The sequence below is a fragment of the Moschus berezovskii genome, chromosome 20 (assembly GCF_049115385.1).
Source record: "Moschus berezovskii isolate FMDL1 chromosome 20, NW_MosBer_1.0, whole genome shotgun sequence".
NCBI classification, from domain to species: domain Eukaryota; kingdom Metazoa; phylum Chordata; class Mammalia; order Artiodactyla; family Moschidae; genus Moschus; species Moschus berezovskii.
This window is the reverse complement of record NC_142479.1, coordinates 60,144,724-60,158,196: the sequence shown is the minus strand read 5'-3', so window position 1 is coordinate 60,158,196 and position 13,473 is coordinate 60,144,724.

Below are 13,473 nucleotides of genomic sequence, written 5' to 3'. Positions count from 1 at the left end.
CATGCTGCAACTAAGACTCAGTACAGACAAATTAAAAAAAAAAAATAAGCAGATGTGTGTGAACACCCACAGGAGCCTGGGCTCACACATATGCACACAAACACATGCACGGAGCAATAGAGAACAAAGACGGCCCCTCCCTGCCCTTGAAAAGATCGTGTGCCAAGACCAACACAGGTGCTTCTCTCTGTTTTGCGGGAGGTGTTGGCGTATGGGGATGTGATATTGAAAGCAAAAAGTGAAAATTTAGGCAGTGTGACTCCAAACAGTCCAATATATCACCTTTGCTCATCAGGGCCTATTCAACAAGCAATGAGCGTTTGTGCAAGGCTTTGCACATTCCACAGCAGTGCAGAAGACGCCAAGATAAGCAGGCACCTTGAAGAAGCAGGAGCCCGCAAATAACCAACACAGACTACAAGCCAGTTACAAGCTGACCCAGCCCTCAAAGATGGCGCCTTCCCTTCCACCCCCAACCCTCACCCCACCACCCCCGCCCTCCTGCCATTTGCACACAGCTGGCTGTTTGCCAAACCCAAGCTGGTCTCTTCTTTCAAGACGGATGCAGCTAATCCATGTAGTAGAAGCAGAGGATTCCAGGCCATTCAGTCAAAAGCCCAGAGTTGGCTTGGAGTAGAATCCAGCCCCAGAGGGGCCCACCAGTTGATATATTGCAGCCCAGGGTTGTGTGGCAGAACCAATGCCAGGTGGAGAAAGAATATTCCGTGTTCACATTCTGTGACACAGCTGTGATGGGCAGAAGCAGAGATGATCGGGCTCAGTTGAAGATGTGGTCACCATGATTTCTTTTTTTTTTTTTTATTGAATTAATTGTTTTATTTTTTGGCTGCACTGAGTCTTTGTTGCTCTTGGACTTTCTCTAATTGCAGAGAGTGGGGACTACTCTCTTGTTGCAGAGCATGGACTCTAGGGCGCATGGACTCTAGGGGTTGTGGCGCACCAGCTTGTTGCCTCATGGCATATGGAATCTTCCTGGGCCAGGAATCAAACCTGTTTCTTCTGCATTGGCAGGCGGATTCTTAACCACTGGACCATGGGAAGTCCCGTGATTTCTATTTAAAAGTGTACCAGAGACTTCCTTGGTGATCTGGTGGCTAAGACTCTGCACTCCCAATGCAGGAGGCCTGGGATTGATCCCTGATCAGGGAACTTGATCCCACTTGCCGCAACTGAGTTTGCATGCTGCAACTAAAGATCCCATGTTCTGCAACTAAGACCCAGCACAGCTCTTTATTTGATAAATAGATAAACATTTTTTTTAAAAAATAAAAAGACTGATCCCAGTGGAACAATCCACAATATGATGTACAAATGTAAAAAGAGGAAGTACATTGTTGTTAAAGGAAATGGTCCAGCCACTCTTACCCATGTACTGATGAGTATGGCACTCATCACATTTCTTGGGTTATTTGTTTAGGTGTGCTTATTCCTGTCATTAGACTGTGAATTATTTTAAAGGGGAAATCTTCAAATAATTTTTTGAGACAATGAATCTATAAGAAAAATGTATTATCATTTATTAAAATACGGGATAATCAGAAGCTTTGTAAAAGAACTGGATTTTGAAAAAGCATCGACAGAACACAGAGCAATTGTCCTAACTTGATGGTGGAGGACAGCTTCCTGGTGGCCCAAGAGGTGAATTTGCTGGATACTTCTTTTGGATACAAAATACACCCTAGCAAATACTTTCTGCAACTTAAATAAACAGAAGTGACTTTCCCTCTTGTCCTCTCTGTTCTTGAGCTAGCTGGGTCAAGGGGGGGTACCCTCTGGGAAAAAAAGGAAGCGGATTCTATTTCTAGTGCTTGGTGTATTCTCATACTTCTGTCTCCTTTGCTCAGTTGTGTCCGAGACTTTGTGACCCCATGGACTGTAGCCCGCCAGACTCCTCTGTCCATGGAATTTTCCAGGCAAGAATACTGGAGTGGGTTGCCATTTCCCACTCCAGGGGATCTTCCCCACCCAGGGATCAAACCCTCATCTCCTGCATTGATTCTTTAACATTGTGCCATCCAGTAGAAAATAAATATCCCCCTGCCACTGAACATATGAAAATTCAGTCCATGAATTGCCTCTGGTTCAATGTTTGTCAAAGATCTGAGACAGCAAATATTTGTAAAAGGTATTCCTAGACATGTTTACTGGGGCTTCCCAGGTGGCTCAGCAGTGAAGAATCCGCCAGCAATGCAGGAGCCACAGGAGGAATGAGTCTGATCCCTGGGTGGGGAAGATCCCCTGGAGGAGGGTGTGGGAACCCACTCCAATATTCTTGCCTGGAGAATTCCATGGACAGAGGAACCTGGCGGGCTACAGTCCATAGGGTCGAAAAGTGTCAGACAGGACTGAAGTGACTGAGAACACAGACTTGTTTGTCCATGTTTTCTTCTAGATTCTCTGGTTTTCATCTTTATTTTCAGGTAGAGCATCAGAAAAGAACTCACAGGAACCATAAACCCTATCATCATGTGATTTAACATCATGCTCTTAGTGTTCCCGGATAAAAGGATCACATTCTTCAATGAGGATTTTGGGGTTTTTCGTAAACAGGAGCCCACTTGGGGCCACTGGATGTCACACAGAGTTCTCTGGGTTTGTACTGAATTCCTCCTGGAAGTGCGTCCCTGCTGAGTGTTCAGACGTTCTTAGCACAGACAAGGAATACTCTGCAGCCCCACGTGCTTCCCGTTTGACTTGGCTGCCAAAGAACTCAGAGCCAAATTCTGTACCCCATTAGGGCAATTAACTACCGTCAAGGGCTTGTTAAAGTCAACTCCCTCTTCCTTTAGATGCTATCGCTTCCAACTTGATTCCTAACTGTTCTGTTTTATATGACATTTCATCTCATCGGCGGCTTCAGATCCTTTTGGGAAAAGGCCAAACACAAATAATAACAATTAAGATGGCAGCTTAAAATTTAACTGATAGAAAAAAACAACAACAACAACAAATGGAAAAAGAAAATAGGAAAAATTGACCGATAAAAGCAAGTCCTGCTTTTAAATTATACATTTAGACAAACTGGAAAATCTCACTACAGTTCCTGTGACCCTTGCACAGGTCTTTATCGTGTTCAAAGATCTGGAGCTCATTTCTTCATGAGAGGATTGGGAGCTGCCACCTTGAAGCTCTCGTTAAGGAGCACAAATATTTTCTTGTGAACCTACTATGTGCCAGACACTGTTCTAGGTACTGGGGGTATATCAGTGAAGAAAATAGAGATATCGGCCCTCGTGGAACTTAGATTCTAGTACAGACAGAGAAATAAACAATTAATATAATAAGCATATTATATGATACTTGAAAAGATGGCAAGGGCTATAGGAAAATAACTCTGAGCAGATTGAAGGAGAGGAAATCACTGGGGGCAGGGGGTAGTGTTCTATAGGGTAGTCTGGGCAAACCTCAATAAGAAGTGAGATTTGGCTAAAATATGGCACAACTAAACCCAGCCATCTCATTCTCTGTTGTCCCTGTCTCCTCCCGCCCCCAATCCCTCCCAGCATCAGAATCTTTTCCAGTGAGTCAACTCGTCGCATGAGGTGGCCAAAGTATTGGAGTTTCAGTTTTAGTATCAGTCCTTCCAATGAACACCCAGGATTGATCTCCTCTAGAATGGACTGGCTGGATGGCATCACCAGCTTGATGGACATGAGTCTGAGTGAACTCCGGGAGTTGGTGATGGACAGGGAGGCCTGGCGTGCTGTGATTCATGGGGTCACGGAGAGTCGGACACAACTGAGCGACTGAACTGAACTGAACTGAACTGAACTGAAACCTACCTATGAAAGAGAAACAGACTCAGAGACATAGAGAATAGACTTGTGGTTGCCAAGGGGGAGAGGGGAGGGGAAGGGAAGGACTGGCAGGGTGAGATCAGCAGATGTCAACTATATATAGAGAGTGAATGAACAACAAGGTCCTACTGTATAGCCCAGAGAACTATATTCAATATCCTGTGATAAACCATAATGGAAAATAATGTGAAAAAAAGAATGTCTATATGTGTATAACTGAATTGCTTTGCTGTACAGCAGAGATTGGCACAACATTGTAAATCAACTATGAGTGTGTGTTAGTCACTCAGTCGTATCTGACTCTTTGTGACCCAGTAGACTATAGCCCGCAAGGCTCCTCTGTCCATGGAATTCTCAAGGCAAGATTGGAGAGTGGGTTGCCATTCCCTCCTCCAGGGGATCTTCCCAACCCAGGGATAAAACTCAGGTCTCCTGATTTGCAGACAGATTTTTTATCATCTGAGTCACCAGGGAAGACTTCAGTAAAAAAATATATATTAAACAAAGAAGAAGAAGTGAGATTTGGAGAAAGACTTGAGGAAGCTGATGGAGTTGACCAAATGGAAGCATACCTGGGGGAAGAGTGTGCAGGCAGAGAGGACAGCTAGAACAAAGGCGCTGTGGTCAAGAAGCACCAAGGTCAAAGGACCGGGGAGGAGGGAGAGAGGGAGGGAGAAGGGAAGGAGGGAAAAAGCAGGAGATAAGACCAGCTTCATTGCTGGCTCTGACGGAAAAATAAAAGTTGCCTCATTGATGGCTCAGATGGTAAAGAATCCGCCTATAATACAGGAGATGCAAGAGACACAGGTTTAATCCCTGGGTTGGGAAGATCCACTGGAGAAGGGCACGGCTACCCACTCCAGTATTCTTGTCTGGAGAATCCCATGGACAGAGGAGCATGGCAGGCCCCAGTCCGTGGGGTCACAAAGAGTCATGGACACGGCTGAGTGACTAACACTTTCACTTTCACATTTCAAGTGTAAATAGATATGATTCTTCATATGCTTGTCCTAACCCTGCTCCTCCAGGTGTGTGCCCCAAAGCAGTAGCATCACAGTCACCCTGAAACTTGTTAGAAAGACATAATCTTAGGACCTACACCAGTCCCACTGAATCAGCATCCTGATGAACAATATCCGGTGTTGCTGGGAGGACGTTCTTGAAAGGATGTTGTTCTTGTTCAGTCGCTAAGTCACATCCAACTCTTCGCAACCCCATGGACTGTAGCATGGCAGGCTTCCCTGTCCTCCCCTATCTCCTGGAGTTTGCTCCGTTCATGTCCATTGAGTCAGTGATGCCATCAACCATCTCATCCTCTGTTGCTCCCTTCTCCTGCCTTCAATCTTTCCCGATGATTTGGCTCTTTGAATCTCGTGGCCAAAGTATGGGAGCTTCAGCTTCAGCATCAGTCCTTCCAGTGAATAGTCAGGGGTGATTTCCTTTAGGATTGACTGGTTTGATCTCCTTGCAGTCCAAGGGACAAGAATCTTCTCCTGCACCACAATCCAAAAGCATCAAGATATCTTGAGAGGATACCACATTTAAAAATATACAGGCATTTTCTTTTAATTTTTATTAAAATACAGTTGATTGGGACTTCCCTGGTAGTCAAGTGATTAAGACTTCGCCTTCCAGTGCAGAGGGTGTGGGTTTGATCCCTGGTTGGGCACCTAAGATCCCACATTCCTTGTGGCCCCAAAACGAAAACATTAAACAGAAGCAATACTGTAAAAAGTTCAATAAAGACTTTTAAAAATGGTCCACATTAAACACACAAAAAAAAGACATACAGTTGAGGTACAATGTGTGTTTCAGGTATATGGCAAAATGATTCAGTTTTATATATGAGTGCTTTTTGTTTGTTTTCAGATTCTTTTCCATTATAGGTTATTGAAAGATATTGAGTATGCTTCTCTGTGCTATAGAGTAGGTCTTTGTTGGTTATCTATTACATATGCAGTAGTGTGTATCTTTTAACTCCAAACTCCTAAATTATCCCTCCTCTCAATATACAGGTATCATAAACATGCTTTACCTAGTAAGCGCCTTATTTGGTTGAGACAATCAATCCTTAAAACAAGGATCCTTTCCTAAGGGCTGTTGAAGGGCAAGAGCTGCTGAGAGCGTCACCTAGTGGTGGCATAAGAAAATTCACATCTCCTGTAGAATTCAGTATTACATTTAAAATAGTTGTAGTTGTAACCCCTGGAGAAGAGAATGGCAATCTACTCCAGTATTCTTGACTGGAGAATCCCATGGGCAGAGGTGCCTGGTGGGCTATAGTCCATGGGGTCACAAAGAGTCAGACATGACTGAGCGACTAACACAGTTGTAACACAATTGGCTTGGACTTCTAAGTTACCTCCATATCAGAAAAGACCAAAATGGTCTGAGGAACTTCTCAAGATTAAAGGGTACTTAAAAAGACTGGACAACTAAATGCAACCCATGATCTTGGATTGGATCCCAAATCTTTTTTTTTTTTTTTAAGGAGTTACTCAAGGACAATATAGGGCCAATTGGGAATATTTGAATATGAAATGTATGCAAGATAATAACAAAGTGTTAATGTTCAATTTCCCAAGTGTGATAATACACCATGGTTATGCAAGATATTTTCTTAGTATTAGGAATAAAAAGTCATGAAGTCTGTACCTAAATTTCAAACAGTTCAGCCAAGATTATAATTAATACATAAAAAGAGAGTGAAATAAAGCAAATGTGCAAAATGTTAACAACTAGTGAATCTAGGTGAAGAATATACAACTGTTCATTGTATTACTTCTTGTGACTTTTCTGAAGGCTGGAAAGTTTCCAAAATTAAAAATAAAAGGAATCGCTATCATACATGGACACATTCAAGTCACAAGGAACTCCTCCAGGAGGCCTGGGACCAGTGGACCAAGTGGTAACAGTTGGGGTAAATTTGAACCCTACCCCACAGTGGTTATCTCTGTTTCTCTGGCTGATTTCTCTGGAGAGACTGAAGACCAAACCTTTGAGTGGATGGAGAGTGAAGTGACGGAGTCCCAAGGAGCAGAGGTGAGAAATCAGCTCAGGCCAGGGTCCCCCAGCCTGGCTGTATCATGGGCTCTGTTTCCCCGCTATTTCATATCTTCGTTCTGTATTATTTTAAATTACAAACATGGTGCATATTTATTGTGAAAAAAATCCAAACAATATAGAAGGATAGAGAGTAAAATAAGAAAACTCTTCTTAAAACCATTTCCCTGCTCCTGTGTACTCTGCCTCGAAATAACCAGGGTGAACAGGTCCTTCCAGGCTCCTTTCTGGTTAGTGATAAACCCTGGTTATGCACATCCATGTAGGCAAGTTTTGTGTGGATTTACTTATTTATTCACAGTGTCTGGCATATGAGTGAGTGAGTGTTAGTCGCTCAGTCATGTCTGAGCCTTTGCGACCCCATGGACTATAGCCAGCCAGGCTCCTCTGTCCATAGGATTTTCCAGGCAAGAACGCTGGAGTGGGTTGCCATTCTTTTCTCCAGGGGGTTTTCCCGACCCAGGGACTGAACCCTGGTCTCCTGCATTGCAGGTAGATTCTTTACTCTCTGAGCCACAATAGGTCCTTATTAAATGCTGTTTGAATAAATGATTTCCTTTCACAGAAATGAGATCATTCGAACATTTTTTTTTCTCCTGCTGTTTTCGTTTAACAGTCGATATCCTCCCACCGTCTATATAGGTTTGTCTTTTTGCTTCATTATTTTTTTTAAGATCTCTTTATTTTATTTTTTGACGGTGGTGTGTCTTAATTGCTGCACTCGGGCTTTCTCTAGTCACAGTGAACGGGGGCTACTCTTCATTGCGGTGCTCGGGCTTCTCATTGCAGTGGTTTCTCTGGTTGCAGAGCATAGGCTCTAGGGCACACAGGCCTCAGCAGTTGCGGATTGAGGGCTCTAGAGTGCTGGCTCAGTAGTGATGGCACACGGGCTTAGTTGCTTTGGGGCATGTGAGATCTTCCTGGACCTGGGATCGAACTCATGTCCCCTGCATTGTCAGGAGGATTCTTATACACTGTACCACCAGGGAAGTCTAAAAGTCAAGAGCGTTAAGCACCATTCTAGGTGGTGGGCAGCCAGCAGCCCCCTGCCCACCACGTGGGTGCGAGCATCTAGGATAAGGGTACCTGCCCGTTACCTGAGACTCCGGAAAAGAAGAAACTAAACTCAATGTCTATATACCTCAGCAAAAGAAAGAGACTCAAAGACAGAGAGAGATTATGAGAGAGACTGAAGCTCTTCTAGGAAAACAGACAAGCAGCATAAGCCCTGGAAAACTGATGAAGTGATGGGTGCTCACAGCGTTCGTTGGCAAAATTACTAAGCATGCACAAAAAGAAACTAATGACTGTGCGTTCCCAGGCTTGATTAAACAGTAATTATACTTCAAAAGCTTGCTAAATGTCCCTCTTAAAAAAACCACCCAGCTAGGCAATTTTTCTTTCACATTTAATAGTAACTATTCCTGTATTCTTTCTTGTCCAAAATGGCCATAATAATGGGGGCGTGGTGGGACAAGCATCTTCACAAGCTGCCAGCGGGAGAAGGGAGCAGCACCATCTTCCCAGAGAATAACTCCTCTGAGAGCCTAAGAAACCTTCCTGCTTTGGCGCCATCATTCCATTTCCAGGAATCTTTCCTAAGGCAATCAGTAGACCCACAGATGAAGATTTACATACAAAATTGTTCATCACTGTCTTGTTCATAGTTCAAAAACATGGGAAATCACCTAAGCAGTGAGGCTTGATGAGGGATTCATTTTTTCTTTTTTTGACTGCGCCATGTGGCTTTTGAGACCCACCAGGGATTGAACCCTGGCCCTGACCATGAAAAGTGCAGAATCTTAATCAGTGGATTTTCCAGGGAATTCCCAGTGCATTTTATTTTATTTATTTTTTAATTTGCCTTCACCACACGGTGGGGGCTTCCCTGGTGGCTCAGACAGTAAAGAATCTGCCCACAATGCAGGAGACCCTGGTTCAATGCCTGGGGTCAGGAAGATCCCCTGGAGAAAGGAATGGCAACCCATTCCATTATTCTTGCCTGGAAAATCCTATCCAAAGAGGAGCAGTCCATGGGGTCGTAAAAAGTCGGACACCCATGCACACGCCATGTGGGAACTTAATTCCCTGACAATGGATAGAACTCTCAGCCCCTCCAGAGGAAGTGTGGAGTCTTAACCACCAGACTGCCAGGGTATTCCCAAGGGATGTCTTTTAGAATCAACTGCAAGTTTATTAAATACATGTGTGTGCACACACACACACTGGGCCTGAAGCTGGATGGTCCAGCTGCCCTTTGAGCATCTCTATTTTTAACAAGCTCATACAGGTCCTTCTTATGATGTTTTGATGTAAGTTTGAGAATCATTCACCCTGATCCCTCTAGGATTGTGGGTTAGTTCAATCAGTTCAGCCACTCAATTGTGTCTGACTCTTTGTGACCCCATGGACTGCAGCACGCCAGGCCTCCTTGCCCATCACCACCTCCTGGAGTTTACTCAAACTCATGTCCGTTAAGTCAGTGATGCCATCCAACCATCTCATTCTGTCGTCCCCTTCTCCTCCTGCCCTCAATCTCTCCCAGCATCAGGGGTTTTCCAATAAGTCAGTTCTTCCCATCAGGTGGCCAAAGTATTGGAGTTTCAGCTTCAACATCAGTCCTTCCAATGAACATTCAGGACTGATTTCCTTTAGGATGGACTGGTTGGATCTTCTTGCAGTCCAAGGGACTCTCAAGAATCTTCTCCAACACCACAGTTCAAAAGCACCGATTCTTTGGTGCTTAGCTTTCTATATAGTCCAACTCTCACATCCATACATGACTACTGAAAAAACCATAGCCTTGACTAGACGGACCATTGTTGGCAAAGTAATGTCTCTGCTTTTTAATATGCTATCTAGGTTGGTCATAACTTTTCTTCCAAGAAGCAAGCATCTTTTAATTTCATGGCTGCAATCACCATCAGCAGTGATTTTGGAGCCCCAAAAAATAGTCTGCCACTGTTTCCACTGTTTCTCCATCTATTTGCCATTAAATGATGGGACCAGATGCTGTGATCTTCTTTTTCTGAATGTTGAGTTTTAAGCCAACTTTTTCACTCTCCTCTTTCACTTTCATCAAGAGGCTCTTTAGTTCTTCTCTTTCTGCCATAAGGGTGGTGTCATTTGCATATCTGAGGTTATTGATATTTCTCCCAGCAATCTTGATTCCAGCTTGTGCTTCATCCAGCCCAGCATTTCTCATGATATATTCTGCATATACGTTAAATAAGCAAGGTGACAATATACAGCCTTGACGTACTCCTTTCCCAATTTGGAACCAGTCTGTTGTTCCATGTCCAGTTCTAACTGTTGCTTCCTGACCTGCATACAGATTTCTCAAGAGACAGGTCAAGGTGGTCTGGTATTCCCATCTCTTTTTTCCACAGTTTGTGGTGATCCACACATTCAAAGGCTTTGGCATAGTCAATAAAGCAGAAGTAGATGTTTTTCTGGAACTCTCTTGCTTTTTTGATGATCCAACAGATGTTGGCAATTTGATCTCTGGTGCCTCTGCCTTTTCTAAATCCAGCTTGAACATCTGGAATTTCATGGTTCATGTAATGTTGAAGCCTGGCTTGGAGAATTTTGATCATTTCTTTGCAAGCGTGTGGGCTTCCCTGGTGGCTCAGACGGTAAAGCATCTGCCTACAGTGCGGGAGACCCAGGTTCGATCCCTGGGTCGGGAAGACCCCCTGGAGAAGGAAATGGCAACCCACTCCAATATTCATGCCTGGAAAATCCCATGGGCAGAGGATTCTGGGGTCGTAAAGAGTCGGACACGACTAAGCGACTTCACTTACTTGCAAGCGTGTGAGATGAGTTCAACTGTACAGTAATTTGAGCATTCTTTGGCATTGGAATGAAAACTGACTTTTTCCAGTCCTGTGGCCACTGCTGAGTTTTCCAAATTTGCTGGCGTATTGAGTGCAGCACCTTCACAGCATCATCTTTTGGATTTGAAATAACTCAACTGGAATTCCTTCACCTCCACTAGCTTTGTTCGTAGTGATGCTTCCTAAGGCCCATTTGACTTCACATTCCAGGATGTCTGGCTCTAGGTGCGTGATCACACCATCGTGATTATCTGGGTTGTGAAGATCTTTTTTGTACAGTTCTTCTGTGTATTCTTGCCACCTCTTTTTAATATCTTTTGCTTCTGTTAGGTCCATACCATTTCTGTCCTTATTGTGCCCATCTTTGCATGAAATGTTCCCTTGGTAGCTCTAATTTTCTTGAAGAGATCTCTAGTCTTTCCTGTTTTATTGTTTTCCTCTATTTCTTTGCATTGATCACTGAGGAAGGCTTTCTTGTCTCTCCTTGCTATTCTTTGGAACTGTACATTCAAATGGGTATATCTTTCCTTTTCTCCTTTGCCTTTCTCAGACAACCATTTTGCCTTTTTGCATTTCTTTTTCTTGGAGATGGTCTTGATCCCTGCCTCTGCATAATGTCATGAACCTCCGTCCATTGTTCTTCAGGCACTCTTGTCTATCAGATCTAATCCCTTGAATCTATTTCTCACTTCCACTGTATAATCATAAGGGATTTGATTCCCACCCATCAACAGAAAATTGGATTAAAGATTTACGGAGCATGGCCCTGCCCATCAGAACAAGACCCAATTTCCCCCTCAGTCAGTCTCTCCCATCAGGATTATGGGTATTTCTTCTTTAAATGCATATCATCACATATATGTATATTTTTTCAGATCTCACAGTGGACTTGAGTGACATTTATAATCAGAAAGCTGTATTAAGAAAATAGACTAGAAGACAGCTAAGGAAGTTCAGCTGGCAAACAATTGATGTGTACCAGGCCTTGTGCGTTGTGTTGATTCTGAAATAAAGCAAGCACGGTCTGCCCTTCTAGAAGCTCACAGATCACCACAGGAAACAGCTTTGGGGAGACAAATGTTTTTGGAGAAAAGTGTTGTACTAGAGGTAAGTTCGAGGTACAAGGAGTAATTAGCTCTGGTTAGAAGCCTAGGAAATCACTTCTGGAATAGGAGACGTTTCAGCCAGACCACCTCGAGGAGGAGGGGAGGAGGAAACAGCACCGCAGACTCAGGGCGGGGACAGCTTGTGTAAAGGCACACAGGCAGGAACACCCTGGCGTGTTAGAGGAAACATGAGCATCGAGGAGTGGCTGCAGCAACAGGCTGACACAAGGCGTAACAGGAGGTGAAACTGGACAGGCAGACGAGCCCAGCCCATGGGCTTGTGGGACCTGAGCCGGAAGGCAGGTGGTTCCCAAACTGTGTGCCGAGGAACACCAGTCCTCCTTCAGGCTGTGACGGATGCCCAGTGCAAAGGGGTTCCAGGGCAAAATAACTTTGGAAAACTCTAGGTTAAAGTGGGTTGTTGTTTTTTTTTTTTTTCCTTTTTAAAAAAATTGTAGGACACATGAAAGCCTTTAATATATGCCAGGGATTCTCTGAGACTGGGCAGCCTAGGGAGCGTGCCTCAAGTTTATTTAAGGCAGACTGGTCACTTCTCCCCTCCACCTACACTTTACTGGTGGTGTTGTTTTAAAGGAAATTTATTCTATCCTATACAGTGATGTCCCCAGGGCGTGGTTTGGGAAACTTGGCTGCGGTCACTAGGAAGCCCAGGAGAGAAAGCAGTGACATGGGAAGAGCACAGGCTCAGGAGTCACTAGACCTGGGCTCAAGTCCCAGTTTCACTGCTTACCAGGTCAGTGATCTTGGGCAAGTTACAGAAGCAAATTGCTTTATAGTGAAGTGGAACTAATAATGGGGCTTCCCTCGGTAAAGAATCTGCCTGCAGTGCAGGAGACCCGGGTTTGATCCCTGGTCGGGAAGATCCCCTGGAGAAGGAAATGACAACCCACTCCAGTGTGCTTGCCTGGAGAATCCCATGGACAGAGGAGCTTGGCGGGCTACAGTCCGTGAGGCTGAAAGAGTCGGATACGACTTAGCGACTAAAGGGAGAGAGAGAGAGGCTTTGGGAGGTTAGTGAAAGAATATCAGCTATGTGGCAGATGCCCCATTTGTTCTCAGTAATTGACAGTCATCATGATAATCTTCTCATCTGTGTTTCAGCCTTGGTGGCTGGCTTGGAGGGTTCCCAGTCAAGTTCAAGCCTGGAGGCAGGGGACTAATGAAAATGTCCTGTGGCTGCAAGAGGCAGAAAATCAAGGGACTGGGTGGCTAGATGGAGTTAAAAGGGGAATATTGACAGTATCCTGGGGTTTGGGAACAGTGGGTCTGAGGGTTCGTGGGGCTTTGAGCCAGGATGGAAAGTCCAGGGGGAGCAGCATTTTAGAGAGGAAAATAATGAATGTTTTTTTTCTAACTCTGACTCTTCTGCATGATTTAAAACTGGCTCTAAAAGCTACTCCTTGATTTATTTATTTTTTTAGAATTGTAGACACAATGATTACTCCCGGTTTCAAATTGCATTTCACCGTTGTTTTTCTTTGCCAGATTCAGAGGGTTTTTATTATGTCTTTTCCCCAGCCTGTAATAACAAAAGAAGAAAGAATAAATTTTAGGTGGGAAAATTAGTTGCTCAGCTCTGGCCTGAAAATTACCACGTATGAGTGTGTCTAGGTGCTGTCATGGAAGAAA